At 38.5% G+C, this 22507-nt stretch overlaps 1 long non-coding RNA gene and 1 pseudogene across 1 annotated transcript; one reads left to right on the top strand and one right to left on the bottom strand.

Annotated features, from left to right (window-relative positions):
- Nucleotides 1-18805, top strand: part of LOC127456135 (bile acid receptor-like) — a 55807-nt pseudogene extending 37002 nt beyond the window's left edge.
- Nucleotides 10533-11791, bottom strand: LOC127456230 (uncharacterized). The gene is made up of 4 exons (XR_007899806.1): nt 11545-11791; nt 11295-11408; nt 10873-10963; nt 10533-10664 (listed from the first exon to the last, which is right to left on the bottom strand). It is a non-coding gene; the product is annotated as an uncharacterized LOC127456230 (long non-coding RNA).
- Nucleotides 18806-22507: the final 3702 nt, after the last annotated feature.

Raw genomic sequence — 22507 nt, 5'->3', positions numbered from 1 at the left:
TGTACTTTATCTGTATTTTTTTTTCCACAACTATTTTGTCGTGATTAGCTTTCAGGAGCAGCATGGATGAATGTCGTCATCATGGCTACCCCATTGTTAGCGCATGCACTGCACTGCACTTTTCCTGTTTATTCTGAAGGATTGAAACAGATTATGATCATCTTAATCAAGCATGGAGCTTGTCTTCACAGGTTGTAGACCTTCAGTGGTATTGCATTGCATGGGTATTCAATCCAAAGAATGTTTTTGTTGATAGATTTTTTTTTTAACACTGCTTCAAATGTGGCTTCTACAAAACCAGCTGAATGATTGTTTTAAAGTTTGAATGAATTAAACTTGATTAAAATTGTTATGTAATCAAATCACTTTATTAGTGCAGTCCCACCAGCATTGCATCTCTTACAAGATATACAGAATACTCTACACTCACTGAAAAATATGTACACATAATACACACATTGTACACAATATACAGACAACAAAACACAATATACATAAAATATTACACATATTGCTTTTTAATGCATTACACCATTTAAAATGTAACGTTCATGAGGACACCATGCATTAGAGGCTTGTTTCTTTTCATTTATTCAGTGTTCCTGTACTGTACATTTCACTGTCTAGTACAATTTAATTAATCGGGACTAACCATATATCATTTGAAATGTCTTAACCTCAAGCATCAGTAATAGACCACTGAAATCATATATCATATATCAAATCATATATGAAGTCATATAGCTAAAAAAGTGCAAAATCAAGCTAGAGAATTATCATTCATTTTTATTTTCAAACATCAGTTGACAATCATAATTTATCATCCTTTTCTTTTTTAAGCCAATAAATACACTATTATGATCTTCAAGTGGTCTCAAGTATTTTTATAAGCATAAAGGATGTTAATATAAGAAACGCCAAGCAACTGTAGCCTGAATTTGAAATGGAATGTGCCTTATGCAAGGGTCCTTCCTAGTTATGTATATGTAGCATAAGCAGTTTCCTTTTCAAGTATGCATTCTATAGTATGTGGTACGGAGTGCAATATCAGGCATTAACATTTATTTGATGGAATGCTAGTCAGAGACTAGCATATATAAAGAGTCCAGTGTAGACTTATAAAGTGTAACTGCTTGTGTACTTGTGAATTGTGTTTGTTTGAATCTAGAACTCAAACCAAATTTAGTAGAACATAGTCTGCATAATATCACAATTAGGGTTGCCACCTGTCCCGTAAAATACGGGATCGTCCCGTATTTAAAGATAAAATGATGCGTCCCATATCAATACTGGACGCAATATGTCCAGTATTTAAGCTGGTCAGATGGCGCCATGGTGAAATCATTCCAGATCAATAATTTAACATTGATATAAGTTGGAAAATTTGCCTGTGTTGGGTAAGGGGCCATCTGAAAAGTCTGCACATTGTGCTAAAACATGCTAATACTGTGGAGGGTGTGGTAAGGGACCGTCTGAAAAGTCCAAAAATGGTGCTAAAACTGTGGATATAAATGTTTAATTAGATCAAACAATGTATGAATACAATCACTGAGTCATAAAGACAAGTACAGGTGAAGGAAAAAATAAACAAATAAATAAAAATTATATAAAATATAAAAATACATATAAACCAATACCAATGTAATATAAACCAATGTATACCATGTATACATAAATAAGATAAAGGAGACACAAGTAAATATATTTTTAACATATAAAAGATGTAATTTTTGGGTAATTTTTAAAAAACATGGGTCAGGAAAGTTCTCATTTTAACATATAAGAAAGGATATAAAATCTTTATTAATAATGCATATTAACTCAACGCATTTATTGCTAAAACTGTGGAGGATGTGGTTAGGGGTTGTGATTCCCCCAACTGCTTTGAACAGTTTTCTAAAACAATTTTCTAGAATGTGGATGTGGCTACTCTCAAAATTTTTTAAAGAATTGGTTTATCCCCCAGAAATGATAATTACGTCATTACTCAAGCCCATATGTTTGACTTTCTTTCTTTCATGGAATGCAAAAGGTAATGATAGGTAGAATGTTTGAGACTGACAGCCTCAGTCCCCATTCACTTTCATTGTTTGAAAAAATTTACTGAAACTGAATTCTAACATTCTGCTTGAAAAAATTTACTGAAACTGAATTCTAACATTCTGCCTTTTGTGTTCCATGGAAGAAATAAAGTCGTATATAATAACAGAACTCTCATTTCATCTTTGCATACTCAATCCATATAATAATCTGGTTAAAATTATGTCCTGACAGCTAATGAACAAGTAAACACAATATAATCAAGAATGTAATAGTACGGGCCTGGATAGCTCAGCGATTATTGATGTTGACTACCACCCCTGGAGTTCAAATCCAGGGTGTGCTGAGTGACTCCAGCCAGGTCTCCTAAGCAACCAAATTGGCCCAGTTGCTAGGGAGGGTAGAGTCACATGGGGTAACCTCCTCATGGTCGCTATCATGTGTGGTTCTTGCTCTCAGTGCGGCGCATGGTGAGTTGTGCGTGGATGCCATGGAGAATTGTGTGGGCCTCCACATGCACTACGTCTCCGTGGTAACGTGCTCAATAAGCCATGTGATAAGATGCATGGCTTAACGGTCTCACATGCGGAGGCAACTGAGATTCGTCCTCTGCCACCCAGATTGAGGCGAGTCACTACGCCACCACGAGGACTTAGAGTGCATTGGGAATTGGGCATTCCAAATTGGGGAGAAAAGGGGAGAAAAAGAAAAAACCAGCGGGACTGCGACCGACATTAGAATGTTCGGCCAGGAGGGGAGCACTCAGAATGAATATATGAACTATGGTCATATGAATTAATCCCTTCACGAACCAAGTCGGGAAGGGAGTTTATTTATAATGAAAGTGCTTGTGACTTTATGGTAAATTACAATGGCCTGAATGCAGGCGGTTGTGTAAAATTATGGGGAGCCCGTGCTTAAAGGGAGGGGCATAAGTATATGTTTGGCAAACGAAAGAACAAGTGCTCTAAACAGTGAGAACTTGTGAAGAGAGGGATGTTACATCTAGGTTTTAAAACCTTGCAAATGTGTTTTGAGAAGACCATCCTGCTGCAAACAAATATCCATTTGTCCATGCCCATGAGGAGGCCATGCTTCTAGTTGAGCGTGCTTTAACACCAATTGGGCAAATCTTACCCTGCGACTCGTAAACCAGGGCAATCGCATCAACGATCCAGTGAGAAAGTCTTTGCTTGGAGATGGACATTCCTTTTGTGCATCCTTCATAGCACAAAAAGAGCTGATCAGACAATCTGAACTGGCAGGTGCACTCAACGGATGCATGTAGCACCCACACAGGGCATAACAAATGCACGGATTGTTCCTCATCCGAAATAAATGGAGGAGGGAAGAAGGATTGAAGGTGAACCACCTGTGCTCTGAAGAGCGAGGTTAGTATCTTAGGCACATAGCCTTTTCTGGGTTTGACAATGGCTTTTGAAAGACCGGGAACAAACTCCAGAGATGAATCGTCAATTGATAGTGCATGTAAGTCACCCACCCATTTCTCACTGAGGCCAGAGCCAGAAGTAGTGTGGTCTTAATGGAGAGTATGCACAAATCCACAGAGTCCAAAGGCTCAAAGAGGGGGCCCTGCGAGCACTTTTAGGACCAAAGTTAGGTCCCAAGTCGGGACTGTAGCCGGCCGAGGTGGATATAATCGTCTTGTTCCTCTAAGGAACTTTATAATGAAATCATGTTTGCCTATAGTGGCTCCGGCTTCAGGTGCGTGATACGCAGATATAGTCACCACATAAACTTTAAGCGTTGACGGAGTGAGTCCTGCATCTAATTGCTCTTGATGAAAAATGAGAATTTAATGTATGGGGCAGTTTACTGGGTCTTTGCCATGTGAAAGACACCAATCAGTGAACATATTCCATTTTAGCATGTAGAGGCATCTTGTAGATGGCACTCTGGCCTGTAAATGGTGTTCATGATTAATGTATCAGTTCTGGCGCGTTAAGCACTCTGTTCAAAGGCCACATGTGTAGGCTTCGCAGCTCTGGCTGGGGATGCCAAACCGTGCCTTGTGTTTGAGAAAGAAGAAGTTTCTTCAGCGGTATTTTCCATGGAGGCCCGTCCAGTATTTCTACCATCTCCAGAAACCAGGACTGGTTGGGCCATTTCGGTGCAATTAACAGAACTGTTTCCATGTCCATTCGGACTTTGCTGATGACAGAATGAAGGAGGCGCACTGGGGGAAGAGCATACTTGGTTTTCGCTGGTCGTACATGTGCCAGCGCGACATGGCGACATATATTCGCCACTACTGTTGTGTTATACGTACGAATCAGAATGTGGTGATTCACATTATCGGAATGAAAAGCTCTCAAATCTAGAAAGACAGCCAGTAGCTCTAGGCGGTTGATATGTCATGGCTATTTCACACCTGTTTCCAGGTGTCAAAAGTCAGACGTCCATTACACGCCACACCCCAACCTGTATTGGATGCATTTGTGGTCAGCACTTTCTTTCTGAAAATTTGTCCCAGCATAACACCCTGTTGGTAGAAGGCTGGCACTGTCCATGGTGCTAGAGCAGCCAGACAGTGGCAAGTTACCGCGATGCACATGAAAATGAAATAACTTCAGTGGTAATGTTTTTTCAGTTTGAACTAAAACAGATACCGAAGAATGGTCTCTACACGCTCGTTAATGAGGTGCGCATGCATGAACTCCTAAAAAGGAGATTTACTGGATGGGGAAAGTGTGCTTTTCGACCAGTTGACATTAGACCAGATTTTCCATATGGCAAAGCAGCAAGTCTCTGTGTTCACTCAGTAGTGCCTCTGATTGGCTAGTAATAACCAATCGCTGAGGTAATCCAAAGCACACACCCTCTGTTAATTTTCAATGGGGCGACCGCTGCATCAATACATTTCTTGAACGTGTGGGGAGCCAGAGACAGACTGAAATGAAGGACTTTAAATTGATACGCAGTTCCCTCAAACGCAAATATAAAAAGCCGCCTGTGCCGCAGTGCAATTGGTACATGAAGTATGCGTCCTTCAGATCTATTGAGCTGGATGTTTTCAGAAGAGTGCCTGCCATTTTAAGCTGGCAAAAAACACTTTGGTGGCCATACAGCCAAATGAAAACTTTAGAAGCATGACTGAAAACGCGAGAAGCACATTCATAAGTCCTGATCAGCGAACGCAAGCAGAGAATTAATTTAATTAAGTATGCAGTTTATTTGAAGACTAAGTATAAATTTAGCCTTTCAATAAAAAAATTCAGTTTCAGATTTTTTTACTCATTCTCAGTTTATATTTTCAGTTTCAGAATGTTTTAATTCATTCTCAGTTTATATTTTGATCCGTTTCTTGAAAAGTTACATTCGAAACAATTGGCACAAAAGTATTCCCATAACAGTGAGGCACTTATAAAGGAAGTAAATGGGGCTTTAAAGGCAGAAATGTGAAGCTTATATTTTTCATTGATTCTTCTGTTAAAACTCATGTAATATTTGAGTTGTAAAGTTGTTTAAATCGTCATTTTTACAGTCGTTTTAGGGTTTGTTGACATTACATCGTCATGGCAGCAAAGTTGTAAACCAAAAAGTTGTTGGCTATAACTTTACGCAGAAAAGGTTAGTAAGCGATTTTATTATACTAAAATCTTGTAAACACTTTGTAACAGTAAAAGGATGGGCAAGGAGGAGGCGGGAACCGGCTGAACAGTCAACATAAAGATTAATGCAAAACTCAACATAAAACAAACATAAACAAACACACACATGCAGCGCGGCCATGTGCATCGCTCTCTCCCTGGAACTGACACCTCCGGCCCCCCTTTATCTTGCTCTTCCCCTGATTATCTGATTCAGCACCGGCCATGTGCTCTCATGGGGCACCACCAGACTGACCTACCCCCCCCCCCATCTCTGGAGGGGAAACACTGCCCTTCTGACCGTTCTGTCAGCCAGTGGTCCACCCTGCCTCCCGGGAACCTGGGTGAGAGATGAGGGGAGGCGTGGGGAGAGGGAAAGGGCGAGCGGGAGACACACAGAGAGAGAGGAGAGAGAGAGAAAACTTGCTCACTGTCCCCAGACCCTGCTGCCCAGTCCTCAATGCTCCTCCGCCCTCTGGCGAACGACAGCTCGCTCCTCCCCTTCTCGGCGGACGGCAGCGGTTCCTCCAGCTCTCGCGGCCGGAAGCGACCCTTCCATCCCCAGGCAGAGGGCCGCTGCTGCACCAAAGCATATCCCTCCTCCCTCCCAGGTTTCAGCACAACTGTAACAGATGTTCGTATTTGGATCAAAAGGAGGAAGCAGGACATGGCGCGATCCAACTCAAAAGGGCTTTATTTCCCACAGCTTCACAGTCTATATATATATATATATATATATATATATATATATATATTCCACTTTTCAGTGGTCACACTCAAATTGATGCTTTTCAGCACAATACAAATAGCACTCAGGAACACTCTGCTCCGTGCAGCTCTCTCTCTCGTGCAGGATGAAAGTATCTTAGAAAATACTTTTAAATAACCTTCTCTGAATTCTGGGTTTCTATAAAATTTAATTCAGTTAAAAATACACAAATCATGTATTAGTCTTATTTGCTTTCTTGTAAAATATCTAAAAATCCTTAAAACAAGATCAATTTACCTGAGAAGCAATACTGCATTAGATATTATGACTTGTTTTCAGAAAATATGTATTAAATAAGTGTATTTTGTCTTATTGCACTGGCAGTTGTTTATTAAAACAAGTTAAAAAAAAATCTACCTGTGTAGTACGACAAAATATATTTATATTCAAGATACAGTCTCTGCAAATAAATCGAAATATCTTAATATCAGTGTGGCTCCTCAGGTAAATACTTAGTTTTAAAGGATTTTTTTAATTTAATCAGAAAGCATGTAAAAAAGAATTAACAACTTATAATATAATGTAAAATAAGCCTACTGTCTCTCACCTGTTTGTTCACTTGATTTCGAACCAACTTTATCTCACAAAAGCAAACTCTCTCTTCTTAATTGACCTTGGTATCAGCAGTTACCTCACAATAAGATAAACAAAGTAACACATTAATAAACTATAATTCAATTCATTGCGAGCCATCACGACTGAAGCTGCAGCAAACGGCAAGTTTGCTTCACTTCAAGCGACTCATAGCAGCTTTGACCGCACAGAGAAATGCTAGTTTCAGAGTTTGTGCTTATTTAGATCACTTGCTTAATTATTATTTGAACTTGAATAAAGGATTCATTACAGACTAAAGGATTTAACACCGGGGTGTTTCCTTTTATATGCTAACATGCAAGTTTAGCTTGCAGATGCTTTATTTGTCAAAGTCATTGATTCTGTGTGTTACTTATTTAGTATGTTTGTATAATTTGCCCATACTTTGATATCTGCATTATTGTGGTCACTTTGTAGTACATCTGGAGTGCAAAGTGCAGCTTCTTCCTCTCTGGCAGCATCGCTTCTCTGGTTAAAACATGTCATCAGTTTTATATGATATCATGTCACACAGGTCAGATTATTCCGCCATTTGAAGAGTGAGTGCTCGATTACGAAAACGATAATGAATTTTTTATGATTTATTTTCTAGTTAGTTTTTCAATAACTGTTGTTAGTTTAGTTAGTCTTAGTTTTTCATTTACTTTGCAATAATTATTTTGTTAAAAATGTTTATAAATCAGTGGTTTTCCTCTTAGTTTAAGTTTTAATTTATGAAAATAACCCTGATTCGCCCTAACATAATTTTTTTATTTAATAAACGAAGGTTGCATCTGTATGTCAGGGGATGTATATCATAAGTGGAGACACATTTTGCATTTTGCTTTGCTTTTTAAGTCAAGTCATTTTTATTTGTATAGCACCTTTCACAACACACATAATTTCAAAGCAGCTTTACAGAAGATCAGGCATTAACAGAAGATAATACTGTAATATCTATACTGTCTTAGAGTCATCATTGTGTTGTTTGATAAAATACGATAGTGAATTGTGTTTAAAAATTAAGTAATTAAATAATAATTGTATTTTATAACCCCAGTGAGCAAGTCGAAGGTGACTGTGGCAAGGAACACAAAACTCCATAAGATGTTGGTTAATGGAGAAAAATAACCTTGGGAGAAACCAGACTCACTGTGGGGGCCAGTTCCCCTCTGGCTAAACAGCATGAATATAATGCCAATATTAATTATTTGTGTGCAGTGCAAGTCATGGTTTAAAATTAGTAAACTAAGTAAGTGTTAAGGGCCAGTGTTTAGACAAAGATTTTGTATGAACTGTAAGATTAATGACTAATGTCTTTGAAGTCCATCCTGGATTAACTGCAGAAGTTCACATAGATGCAATTGTCCATGTTAGTTGGCTGATGAAGGCTTTTGTTGGTTTTAACTGGAAAGGAGTGCAAGCTACTCAACAGCGGACTGAGTAGAGCGCACGTCTGGATGCACTAGAGAACATCGAAGCCCACTGCCACTCAGTGCCACGGATAACAGCCGCAATGAGCACTCATTAAAATAACAAACTCCCGCACTGGATTGCAACTTATTATAACACATGAACGAAATGGAAACTCCTGCTCAAGGACTGGAGATGTTTCTTCAGCATTAGGCACTTACCTGATGAAAGTGTATTTCTAAAAGTGGTGGGGACAAAATTGGCAAAGGCAAAAAGTGTAAGTGTACACGTCCCACCCGTCGCACCCGTAAATTATGCCTAAATCCATTACATATCTTCTAACCCTGCTGAAAAGATTAGCTTTGGTTCCTTTATGCTGGTTGGTACTGGTCTAACTAGCATGTTGTTCACCAGCAAAAAATGCTGATCAACCAGCATGCTCTTTCTGTATGTATATTTTACGGTGCAGTATCGTCGTTTATATTATTAAATTATAAACTTAATACATCAACCTTCTGAAAATGTAAAAATTTGCTTTTCACTTTATAATGTATTGTTAATCACCGTAGTAATTACAGAAGGGCACATGATGACATGAAGGTCATCAATAGAGGCCCTTCCAGGAGCAATGACCAATAAACATGTAGAGACAGTGCTCAGTGTCACTCACACAAACACTAAACATAATCTTGTTAAACATAATATAAATTGTTACCATTAATTTTATGGGAAAATCATACCTTTTACATCTAAAAAATTTCATTTTTACAAAATTTTACTGTAAAACCACAATATTGTCTTTTTAAATATATATATATATATATATATATATATATATATATATATATATATATATATATATATATATATATATATAATACATATATTTTATGGTACTTACTCGTTAACCAATTACATTTTTTTTATTTTTTTTAATTATGGACATTTTTTACAGTGTGCTGTAAAATAAAGTGGTACCGAATGTTTTTTTTTTTTTTACAATTGAGTTAAAGCTGAAGTGTGTAACTTTTACGGTGTTAAAATGCTTTCTCCTGTCCCAGCTTTACATCCAAATAAAACTCTAAGCATTTGTAGGTTAATTTTCTCTGTAAACACTGTGGGGCAGATTCACTTAGAATGAATTGCGCCTGCTAAAAATACTGTTTTTTTTTTTGTTTTTTTGTTTTTTTGCACACGCTAACGTGTGATCAGGCAACGGCAAAAAACGCATCCACAAAATCACTGCTGAACGCAATTGGCATTCGCTATTCTGATCTTGCGATCCGATTCTGAGTGCAATATAGCCGAGGATGCCGCAGATTACTGCTGTAATGATCGGTTGAAAATGTTCACAAAAATCTCTTTTAATTAAAATTAATTTTATCACCTACGTTCATTTGCGCAAATAGCACAATGTAAATTGTGCAGGGCAAATTGCACGAGGTTTTGTGAATGATGCACAGTCTTTAATGAGCCTTTGCATAGAAAGAAGGGGTGTTTGTTCCAAAAAGGAATGATAATGACTTCACTTAAATATTGTAGACGTAACGCAATTTCAGTGCTGATTGTGCCCAGTAAATGTGATTGCGGTTAGTGAATAAAATGCAGGTATTTTTGCTGAAATACCACATGCAAAAGTGGCACAACTGTTTAGTGAATCTGCCCCTGTGTCTCTGTGGTGCTATAAAAATTCCTCTGTTTGTTTTGAGCAACCTGTCCAGCCCGACTCAACAACACTGACTCAACCAATGGCTTGAGTTGGGGGCCATATTATCTGTTTGTTCGATCAATAGCAAACGGGGGTGTATTCGGAAGGTTGTTTGATTACTTTTTAAATTACGTTTGGTGATGCCAGTGCCGCAGAAATTACACACTTCAACTTTGAAAGACTGGATACTGTCAAAGTCTTTCTAGCAAATCAGTCCACTGGCGGTCATTTTTGGAACTGTCTCGGGGAGCTTTTTTTTCTATGTAAACAAGTAGCAGACTACTGCAGCATCTATCTGTTTGAATGGGGAAAGACCGAAATTTCCAATACAGTTGGTCAAGTTTACTATCAAATAACATATTCCGAATCAGCCGTACAGTCTGACAACACTGTGTGACCGGCCTTCGTTTAGCTCTGCGTTGTGTGGATAAATGAACAAGACCGGGCAACAGGAATTACTCAGGCCAGATTTTATTCTGCATGAATAAAGAGACAAATTAATCAAAATAAGCTCGAATCTGTGGCCTTCTCTCACAACTGGAACACCAGCCTGTCCGTGAAAAGCATTATTTTAGCCACAGAGCTTGCACACTCATGCTTAATGAACTCTCTCCAAAAATACATGCTCCATATCATTCACACAAACTTCATACATGTTTGAATAAGATTAAAGTGCATTTAAGAACAAAATTACAGGTTTTATTACAATAAACAAAACTCATATCAAACTTTTTAGACGGAGCTTCAGCACAACTAACCTCTCTTCAGTCGCGCTTACCGCGAACTGAAGGAGAGCAACCGGAACCGGAACATAAGTCTTGAAGGAGCCACGCGCCATTTTGAACAATACTGAAAAAGTACCATATAACCATAGAAACATGACATCTCAAATAAAATAAATCAATATTAAAAGAATAAATTAAATGAAATATTAAGAGAATTTCCAGAATACAAAATAATTATATAAATATAACAAATGATAATAACAAAAAGAGAGATTTTGTGTGAAATTAATAAATAAATATAACACCTGTTACAACTGGAATCATAAAGTGTGCTTCTTCACCTTAGATTACGCTAAAAAATGCAATATTCCCGGCTTGTATAGCTAATGCACATGCGCATTCTCGAGTTGATTGACTGGTGATTTCTGTATCTAAAAGGTGATTGGCTTTTTTACCTGTAAGCAGGGACTTCCTTTCTACAGTCCGACTGTTGGGCGTTTCAGTTTCTCCCATTCATTTTAATAGAAGTGGCCCGTCTCTGCTAAATAGTCTCTGATACTCTGCAGTGTCTGCATTTAAAAAAATAGTAAGTAGACAATATTCCATATTAAACAGAAAATTTGCATAATGTGCAGAGTATACAGTACATACTATATACTGCAGCAAACTTAAGAGTAGTTTGGTAGTGTGCTATTTGGTACATACCCTTACATTCAGCTTCTCAGTATTTGAAAAACTGAGATGGACCACTGTAATCTTTGTCCAGTTTGTTTGTAATATTTCTAAACAAACAGTTGAATGCAGAGTGGCAGAGATTGTTCGAGTCTGTCACTCTTTTTTCCCACAGTGAGGGTTTAGGAATATTCACATAAAAGGCCAACCAGGGGAGAGAGTGAAGCACTGTCTAAAGAGACTATTGTTCTCTATCTAAACATCGAGAGGTCTATTGTCCCACTCCCTGCCTCTCAGTGCCTCTGACATTTCTCTGGCATGAAGCCTCTGTGATGAGTCAGGTTTTTGTTTTGATTTTCTGCTCCCTCCCTTTTTTGGAAAGTTATGACAAAGGTTATACTTTCATCTGAAGGGATATGAATGAAACTGTGAAAGGAGTCTGAATATTGTAATCATATCGTCTCTCAGGGGTAACATCTGTTTTCTCTAATATATACAGAATTCAGGCATCTTTGTGCTCGCACTTCTATCAGTTTTTTTAACAGTTCCTGGCTAGCACAAATATTTTGACTTTCAGTGCAAGAAATCATTTTCTTAATCCGTATTTTGGTCTTGTTTTATAGTAAAAACAAGATGAATTTTATTGAGAAGTAAAATTGCTTAAGATATTAAGAGGGAAGCATGCCATTTGTTTAATGTTAAAAAAAACTTTCTCTTATCACAGCTTAATATGCAGAGATAACAAAATCAGCCATTTGAGATTTGTTTGAAGTGTAAACACTGAGGCTTTGTGGTGCTATTAAAACATTGCTCTGTTTGTCGGAACATCCCAATGAGCCCAATCCAGCAACACTGGTTCAGCCTATGGTGTGAGATTGGGGCGGGACTATCTGTTTGGCCAACCAATGGAAGCTGTGGATTATTTGTGAAACCGGTCAAAATTCATATGCCTTGTTCAGGTAGACAGCAAAACATTTTTGAACAAATCTTATATATGATTTAGGGAAGAACGAGTACTCTCAGAGAGTGATTCGTTAATTTTTACATGTGACAGCCACATAGGCTCTGTATTGAAAACAGAAATTAGTTCATACTCCCAACCTTCCTTAAATAAAAGAGGTTAGTTAGGTTTTATTTCTGCTGTTACAATTACACAAAGCGTTTCTGGTTTCAAATTTTAGCTTCTTTATTTCTTGCAATTTATAACTTTGTGAATATTTCATGATGGTTCAACTAAATGTCAATTAGTTAAGTTAATGCTTTAAACTTTATATGTACGATGGGAAAAATCACATTCATAAAGCAAGATGCCTTAAATTCAAGACCAGTCCTAAAAATTTTGTAATCGATTTACAACTTTTATCTTCTCTTCGGAAAAATGACTTTTTCCCTCATATCGCATTCCTTTGTTGTATGATTAATGTCCTTCTTATTTCCTTGGTGTGAACTGTAGACACAAATCAAGTACGCCTTACGGAATTCCCCATGAATTTACTGAGAGTCATAAAACTTTCATTTTGCATTTGGCAGAAAATATTTTGTAACTTCCTGCATTAAATACATGAAATTAATTAATCATGACAATTCGACAATGAGGTGTTTGGCAGGAATTGAATGGGGAGCATGCCGTCAGTCTCTTAAAAGTATATATTGTGCACTAATAAGAGCTGCTATTGATTATGGAAGTATGGTGTACAGTTCTGCATCTAAAACACTACTTTTAAAGGTTGAGGCAATGCAATCACAAGCAATGAGAATATGTTGTGGAGCAATAAGTTAATCTCCAGTAACAGCAGTACAAGTAGAGATGGATGAAATGCCTCTAGAAATTAGAAGGCTCAAGTTAAAGATGAGATACTGGACTAATATAAAAGGTCACTCGGATAGTCAGCCAGTTAAGAAAGTCTTAAATGATTGTTGGGAATATGAGTATGAAAAATTAACAAGCTTTGGATGGACAGCCAATAAGGAGGCACAGAATATAGGAATAAGTGATATCAACATTGCCCCTTCTGTGGCTATGTCAGCAATACCTGCTTGGCTTTTACCAATGCCTCTAGTGGACATACAGTTATATGAAGAAAAGCATAACAAGGAAAGGAATATGTTAGAAAGTTTAGCAGTACAACAATATATTGATCGAACATACTATTTGGAAACAGGAAAGAGGATGTTTTAATTTCCAGAATGCGTATTGGATATTGTACATTAAATAAGTGTTTGTACAGAATAGGGAAACATGAGAATGGTAAATGTGACAAATGTGGTCAAGAAGAATCAGTAGAACATGTAATTATAACATGTGATGCATATGAAAGAGTAAAATTTCATCTAACTCAAGCTTAAAGATCTCTGGGAGTAAATGATGTGTCACTTAAGGTTTTGTTAGGAAATGGCCCAAAGCAATCAAGAATTTATCAAGAATTATTTAATTACTTAAAAGATACAAGATTGATCAATAGAATATAAGATACGTTTTTTGTGTGTGTGTGTGTGTGTGTGTGTGTGTGTGAGTGTGTGTGTGTGTATTCCCAACTTCCCAACCATTTAGCGCTCCACACTCCAATCCATTAGGTGGCGGGAATGCACCGTTTAAGTTGGATTGCCGACCACCATAAAACACCAGAAGAAGAAGAAATAAATTATACAAAATGTGTAGTGATGTGTGACCTCAGTACCAGAACTGAGGACCATGGATTTAAAGCATCCATTTGACTACTTTAGACCTTTAGCCCATGACATCAGCCTTTATTGTGCTCAGCAAGATGCAAAGTCAAGAGCAACAGAATCCTTTACAAACTTGTTCAAGACTGGATTCAAAGCCACACCTTTATGAATGTTTTGATTACAAGTCAGCGCAGTAATACTCTGGGTCACAACAGTCATGGTCTGACGATTATTAGAGCAAAAATGTAGTGAGAATTGGCCAAAACATTGCTAAGATTAAGTTTCACTTCTGATTGACATCTTTATGGTCACCTTTGTTGGCGTGTTACAGGAAAACAGTTTGGAATGTGAAAAATTGCAGCAAATTTGCCATGAACTCTAAATTTTTGTAAGGGTGACTTTACTATGCTTCCTTGGGATTCCTCAGGGCCAACGGCCAAGAGCCTTGGCCCGACGAATACCCTTTGGCTAAAGTAGGCCAACTGGGGACTGAGGCGGGTCAATGCCAAAGGCAGAGTTTCGCTGAGTCCTGTCTCAATTCAAATCAAATCAAATCCCTTTATTGTCACTCAACCATATACACAAGTGCAACAGTGGGTGAAAGTCTTGGGTGCAGTTCCGAGCAACATAGCAGTCATGACAGTGATGAGACATATACCAATTTACAATAAACATCAAGATAGACTTTCTGAAAAGAAAAAAAAATTCTCAATACCTTTCAAATTTTGCTTATTTGTATCTAGTTTTAATGATGTTTAGATAATTTTACAAAAAAAAAAAAAAAAAAGAAAAAAGACAAAAAAAAAAAGAAAATGATTATGCAGTGTTTTTTTTTTTTTTTTTTTTGGCTTTTGTTTTTTTGATTTTCTCCCCAATTTGGAATGCCCAATTTGGAATGCCCAATTCCCAATGCACTCTAAGTCCTCGTGGTGACGTAGTGACTGGCCTCAATCTGGAACCACATTATAGCGACCATGAGGAGTTTACCCCATGTGACTCTACCCTCCCTAGCAACTGGGCCAATTTGGTTGCTTAGGAGACCTGGCTGGAAGGGAGCTTTTTTTTTTTTTTTTTTTTTTTTTTATACAGATTATCTAAAAACTTTTTAAGAATAAGGGATGCTCTTTTAGCTTTCTTGTCTGAGGACATTTTCAGAAGGGAAGCTATCAAAATTTGTAAGTCCATTGCAAAACTTTTTGGATTGGGTTTGAATTTAAGATACCTTGCTTTATGGATATGGTATTTACCCATCATACAAATAAAATGTACCACATTATCTAACTCATTATCAGTTTCATAATCATGAAAAATACTAATTGTGATAGAAAAAATTACCATCAGGTAAAATGTAAGATATAAAAAGATGAGATAAATGGGGGAGTTTTAAAAACAAAAAGAGCACATCATGGAGGGGGCCTGGGTAGCTCAGCAAGCAAAGACACTGACTACCACACCTGGATTCACGAGCTCAAATCCAGGGTGTGCTGAGTGACTCCAGCCAGGTCCAGCCAGGTAAGCAACCAAATTCTCGTTCTCGGTGGGGCACGTGGTGAGTTGTGCTTGGATGCTGTGGAGAATAGCGTGGGCCTCCACACGCACTTCGTCTCCGCAGTAACACTCTCAACAAGCCACGTGATAAGATGCGTGGATTGACGATCTCAGATGCATAGGCAACTTAGATTCGTCCTCTGCCACCCGGATTGAGGCGAGTCACTACACCACCATGAGGACTTAGAGCGCATTGGGAATTGGGCGTTCCAATTTTGGGAGGAAAAAAAAAAGCATTGTGGAAATGTCACCATTAAATTTATTCAAGTATTTATTTCAGGGGTAATAATGATGAATAATTTGTTGTGCTGTCACTAGTATAGTGTGACCACCACCTGAAGGGCGTCTGAACACAGGAGACCAGAAACATAAGCTTATGCGAAGAAATTTCATACGACGCTGCAAACCAAAGTTCAAGCTTGGTGGACTCTGAACTGTGAATTAGTACGAGGAGAGGATGCATGATCAATACAAGCTCGTAATGTCACACACTGACTTCTTGGCTCAATACAAAGAAAACATATTTTAAGCTGCGTGTTTCATTGTTGCAGGAAAGTGAGTATAGACAATATATTTTAACAGTTTTATAAGAATATTATTACTTTTTTGTGATGTATTATTTACTTACACCAGAAGTCCTCCTGCATGACATCATGTCCTGGTCCGTTGCATTATACTAAAAAAATGGACCCTTTTCACACTTTCGCTTCCGCAAAGCGAAAACTATGGCGGCGATCGGGAAGAACACAAATAACCAGTGGCACTACAGTGTTCCTATTTGCACAGATTCTAAAAGAAAACATCTGGATTTGTGTTTCCATGAATTTCCAAAAGATGCTGAACTTTGTACGAGTTCAGTAGGTTCAGGCAATTAAATGTGAAAATAAAAAGAAGATAACTTCATTATTAAATGAGGAAGCACTTTCGTCTGTGGACAGTATTTTCAAGATGAGGACTTACAGCAGTCGCCCACAAGTGGAATTGTGAAACGCTTTGAAATCTGAGCTGTACCATCACAGTTTCATTGGAATATACATCACAACTGACACGAGAGTGTGTGTTTGACAGGATTAGAAGTCAGATGGAGCAGGACATAGGTCTCTGCAGTCAAACTTTTAAGGACTGTGAAAACACATACACCTCGGCAGTGGCCATAGTTGCGTTTACCCAACTATGACGATTTCCGCTTCACGAAAGCGGACGTGTGAAAAGGGTCCATTAGCGTGATCAAAGCCTAGTGTGACCACCCCTTGAGTGTGGTTTCTTCTCTGTATAAGCTGCACGTTGCCTAGACAGCTGGAGTTTCGCATACTGCCACCTGGAGAAAACAGCTGGTTCATGCTTGAATAGACCAATCCCATTTTTTACAAAAATTTCAGCACGTGCACAGTAAGTGGTGACAGAGAGCTGGCAAACTTTTGTGTTAGATTTGACAGATTTGAGGATTAAATTAAAGTATGACACAAAACCATCATAAATACACAAATATTGTTAGCTGTACAATTATTATAATGATATGAGTTAATAACATACCTGTAATAATGTTCGCTATAAATGTTTGCTGCAAAGTCGTGAGCTGAAATGATCTCGTCAGCCCAGTCAGTTCTGTTGATGGCTTGAAGCCACAGTCATCTTCGAGAGCCCTCGAAACCATTTTTCAACAACTGAATCCGATAAAAGTTTACTTTTGCGCACATATTCTGCCACCACTTGTGACGTAAGTGGTTACATTGCCAAAGGATTGGTCTATTGCTCCAATGTAGGAATATTCCTTATTACGGTCCCGGAACACAATTAATTGCGTACATTTTTTTGACGTGTAATTTTTATATAATTAATCACACTAAATTAACATGTTAAATTGACAGCCCTATTAATGATTCATAGGGCAACAATAAGAAAACTAACACACATTTATCAGTATTTTACTCTTCAGGAGGCCAGTGGTGTCCGTCCATATAACTAAAGCAGTGTTGTATCCCACTGCAGACAGGGCATATGTAAAGGACCAGCAGGCAGTGGAATGTCTACAGGAGCCCATGTTGGAGGTGGTGAGGAAGTTCTGTAAACTACAGCACCTTCAGGAGCCCCAGCGCTTTGCACGGCTCCTGAGACGTCTGACTGAATTGCGCACTCTCAACCATCACCATGCTGAGATGTTGGAGTCATGGCGCATGAGCGACCACAAGTTCACCCCCCTTCTCTGTGAGATCTGGGATGTTCAGTGACTCTGAGGGAGGAACAAATAACGGGTTAATGGAGGGTGAAGGAAAAATTCCAAACGCTTTTATTGACTTTTAATGCCAAAGCTACCAAAGCTGCCAAAGAGAGGAGTTTACACTTTTGAGAGTTATTGACTGTTAAAATATGAAGCTTAAACTTAATATGCTGTCTTTTCAAGCTTCAAGTAGAACAATGTTCATCGCTGAATCAGCTGATCAGTGGGAGAGCGAGATAAAGGGCAGCCGGAGACGCCAGTTCAAGAGAGAGAGAGACACACGTGGCTACGCTGCATGTGTGTCTGTTCGTTTATGATTTATGTTGTGTTTTATCATTAAACTTTATGTTTACTGTTCAGCTGGTTCTGCCTGTCCTTTATCTGTTACAATATATACAAAATTGAGCATACTTTATTAGCAGAGAAGTTTGATTCATTGTATTGAACTACTGTAATTTGTTTGGATGTTTTTCAATGGTAAAGTTTCCAATGCTACCTAAAAGTTAGAAGATATAGGAGAGATGAGAGTGCTTAATACAATGATGGACCCTTTTCACAGACTTATATTTCAACATTAATTTAGCAGATTAAGTCTGATTTGTTTTAATTTAAAAAATGTTAAATGTATATTTACAGTTTTTTACAGTTGGTTACCTATACATTTTCAAAACTCATACTATCAACACAACATCAGTGTCTGTGGACTGAACTGAAAATGCATTCAATGACCGCATCTTAAAAAATTCATGAAATCTTTTCCAACTCAAACGTAACCATTAAATAAACTTATGTTTACATTAAATTTATGTTCAAAACAGTAAAATAAACTGCATTAGCCAGCAATTTGCTTTAGGCTATTATTTCCATAATTTCATACCGAAGAATACTCAAGATATACAATTTTGAGACCGGTATCAGAATCAGAATCAGAATGAGCTTTATTGCCAAGTATGCTTACACATGGAATTTGTCTTGGTGACAGGAGCTTCCAGTGCACAACAATACAAAACAGTAACAAGACATAGATAATAATAAAAAATTATTAAAAATTGAATAGAAAATAAAGTATATATAGAATACACAATAAGACAATATATATATATATATATATATATATATATATATATATATATATATATATATATATATATATATACATACATATATACATATATATATATATATATATATATATTGTCAATAGCCATTTTACATGCACATTACCAGGCACAATCATATTTTTTTATCAAGAAAGTTCACATTGGATCATAATTTCTTTTTTCTAGTAAGACCTTTGATATTAGGGAAAATGTCATTCTTGATAATAATTTTTTTATTGTTTTCCTGTAAAAATATCTAAAAATCCTTAAAACAAGATCAATTTGACTTTCTTGTTTTAGAAATAACACTGCATAAGATATTTAGGTTTTCAGAGAATGTATTTTTAACGTGTATTTTGTCTTACTGTACTGGCAAGTTTTTATAGTCAAAACAAGTGAAAAAGTCTACCAGTGCTGAAGAAGTAATCCAAAGTATTTAGAATACGTTACTGACCTTGAGTAATCTAACGAAATACGTTATAAATTACATTTTACAGCATGTATTCTGTAATCTGTAGTGGAATACATTTCAAAAGTAACCCTCCCAACCCTGCATATATATGCACATACACACATACATACACACACAGACACACACATACATACATACACATACATAGTGCAAATCTAAATACAAATCTGTTATATACAGTGCAAGGGAATGTAATGGCAGAAGAGGTTAGATGTGTTGGATAAATATAAAAAAGACTAGACTGTGAATTGCACGTAATTATTGATCAGTGGGTCAATTTTAACAGTTCATGAGATGGATAGCCTGAGGGAAAAAAATGTTCCTGTGTCTGACGGTTCTGGTGCTCAGAGCTCTGAAGCGTCAGTCAGAAGGCAACAGTTCAAAAAGGTAGTGGGCAGGGTGAGTGGGGTCCAGAGTGATTTTTCCAGCCTTTTTCCTCACTCTGGAAGTGTATAGTTCTTGAAAGGAGGACAGGGGGCAACCAATAATCCTCTCAGCAGTCCGAACTGTCCTTTGTAGTCTTCTGATGTCTGATTTTGTAGCTGAACCAAACCAGACAGTTACTGAAGTGCAGAGGACAGACTCAATGATTGCTGAGTAGAGCTGTATCAGCAGCGCCTGTGGCAGGTTGAACTTCCTCAACTGGCGAAGGAAGTACAACCTCTGCTGGGCCTTTTTCACAATTGAGTCAATGTGGGTCTCCCACTTCAGGTCCTGTGAGATGGTAGTGTCCAGGAACCTGAATGACTCCACTGCTGCCACAGTGCTGTTTAGAATTGTGAGGGGGGTCAGTGTTGGGGTGTTCCTCCAAAAGTCCACAATCATCTCCACCATTTTAAGCATGTTCAGCTCAAGGTTGGTGGTGTTGTCTGCAAACTTCAGGAGCTTGACAGAGGGGTCCTTGGCGATGCAGTCATTGGTGTATAGGGTGAAGGGTAGTGGGGAGAGCACACATCCTTGGGGGGAACCAGTGCTGTTTGTACAGGTGCTGGAAGTGAATTTCCCCTGACTCACATGCTGCTGCCTGTCTGTCAGAAAGCTGGTAATCCACTGACAGATAGATGTGGGAACAGAGAGCTGGTGTAGTTTAGTCTGGAGTATAGCTGGGATGATGGTGTTGAAAGCCGAACTGAAGTCCACAAAAAGGATCCTTGCATATGTCCCTGGTCTGTCCAGATGTTGCAGGATATGATGCAATCCCATGTTGACTGTATCCTCCACAGACCTGTTTGCTCGATAAGCACTTGAAGGGGATCTAGAAAGGGTCCAGTGGTGTTCTTCAGGTGGGCCAACACTAGTCTCTCAAATGATTTCATGACCACAGACGTCAGGGCGACAAGTCTTTAGTCATTAAGTCCTGTGATTTTTGGTTTCTTTGGGACAGGAATGATGATTGAGCGTTTGAAGCAGCATGGGACTTCACACTGCTCCAGTGATCTATTGAAGATCTGTGTGAAGATGGGGGCCAGCTGGTTTGCACAGGATCTAAGACACGCGGGTGAAACGGCATCTGGGCCTTGTGCTTTCCTCATCTTTTGTTTTCGGAAGGCATGGGACACCTCTTCTTCACAGTTCTTAAGTGCAGTTTGAGTAGCAGGAGGGGGAGGAGGGGGGTTGCAGGAGGTATTGGTGTTTGTGTGAAGTGAAGGCCAGAGTGGGTGTGGGGTGTGAGATTGGGCCTTTCAAATCTACAGTAGAACACATTCAGTTTGTCAGCTAGTTGTTGGTCCACCACAGGGTTGGGGGCAGGAGTCCTGTAATTTGTAAATTGTTTCATGCCACTCCACACTGATGCAGGGTCATTAGCTGAAAACTTGTTTTTCAGCTTCTCAGAATTGCTTCTTTTAGCCACTCTGATTTCCTTATTCAGTGTGTTACTGGCCTGATTGTACAAGACTTTATCCCTACCCCTGTAAGCATCCTCTTTGGCCTGACAAATGTGCCTGAGTTCTGCTGTAAACCATGGTTTGTCGTTGTTAAATGTTAAATAAGACCTAGTAGGAGTGCACATATCCTTACAGAAACTGATATATGATGTAACAGTATCTGTGAGCTCGTCCAGATTGGTGTCTGCAGCCTTAAAAACACTCCAATCAGTGCAGTCAAAGCAGGCTTGTAGTTCCAGCTCTGCTTCATTGGTCCATTTCTTTATAGTCCTTACTACATGTTTAGCCGATTTTAGTTTCTGCCTGTAGGTTGGATAAAGATGAACCAGACAGTGATCAGAGGGTCCCAAAGCTGCTCTAGGGACAGAGCGATATGCATCCTTTATTGTTGTGTAGCAATGATCCAGTTTATTTCTGTCTCTGGTGGGGCATGTAATGTAATGGGCAGTTCACGTGTGAGGTTTGCTTTGTTAAAATCCCGAAGAATAATAATAACTGAGAATTGTTGTTCCATGTCTGTGATTTGATCAGCCAGCTGTTGCAGCACTGCACTCACACACGTGTTGGTGCGATATAAACACTGACCAGAATAAACTAAGAAAACTCCTGCAGCCAGTAGAAAGGCTTACAGTTAATAAAGAGCGCTTCCAAATTAGGACAGCACATATTCTTTAACGTTGTTACATCTGTACACCAACTTTCATTGATGTAAAAGCATGTTCCACCGCCTCTCATTTCCCTGTTAACTCCGCAATGCGATCCGCTCTGAACAGTTGAAAGCCCAAGATGTAATGCGTTGTCTGGAATAGCTTCACTTTTCTGTGTGGTTTCTGTGAAGCACAAGGCAACAGAGGTTGAAAAGTCCTTGTTTGTACGGGTGAGGAGATGTAGTTCGTCCGTTTTGTTGTGAAGAGAGCGGAGATTCGCTAGATGAATGCTTGGCAGTACTGTTCAAAAGCCATGCCGACGAAACTTGACCAGCGTGCCGGCTCGCTTCCCTCGCCTGTGTCTCTTGAACAGCAAAGCTGCGCCTCCAACTAAAATGTCCAGCAAAGCGTCCGAATATTCAAAAACCAGGAAAAGATTGTCTGGTATGTGCTGCCAA

This window comes from Myxocyprinus asiaticus, chromosome 18, assembly GCF_019703515.2.
Source record: "Myxocyprinus asiaticus isolate MX2 ecotype Aquarium Trade chromosome 18, UBuf_Myxa_2, whole genome shotgun sequence".
Lineage (NCBI taxonomy): Eukaryota > Metazoa > Chordata > Actinopteri > Cypriniformes > Catostomidae > Myxocyprinus > Myxocyprinus asiaticus.
Note: the sequence above shows the minus strand (reverse complement) of the source record. Positions and strands in the feature narration are given on the sequence as shown.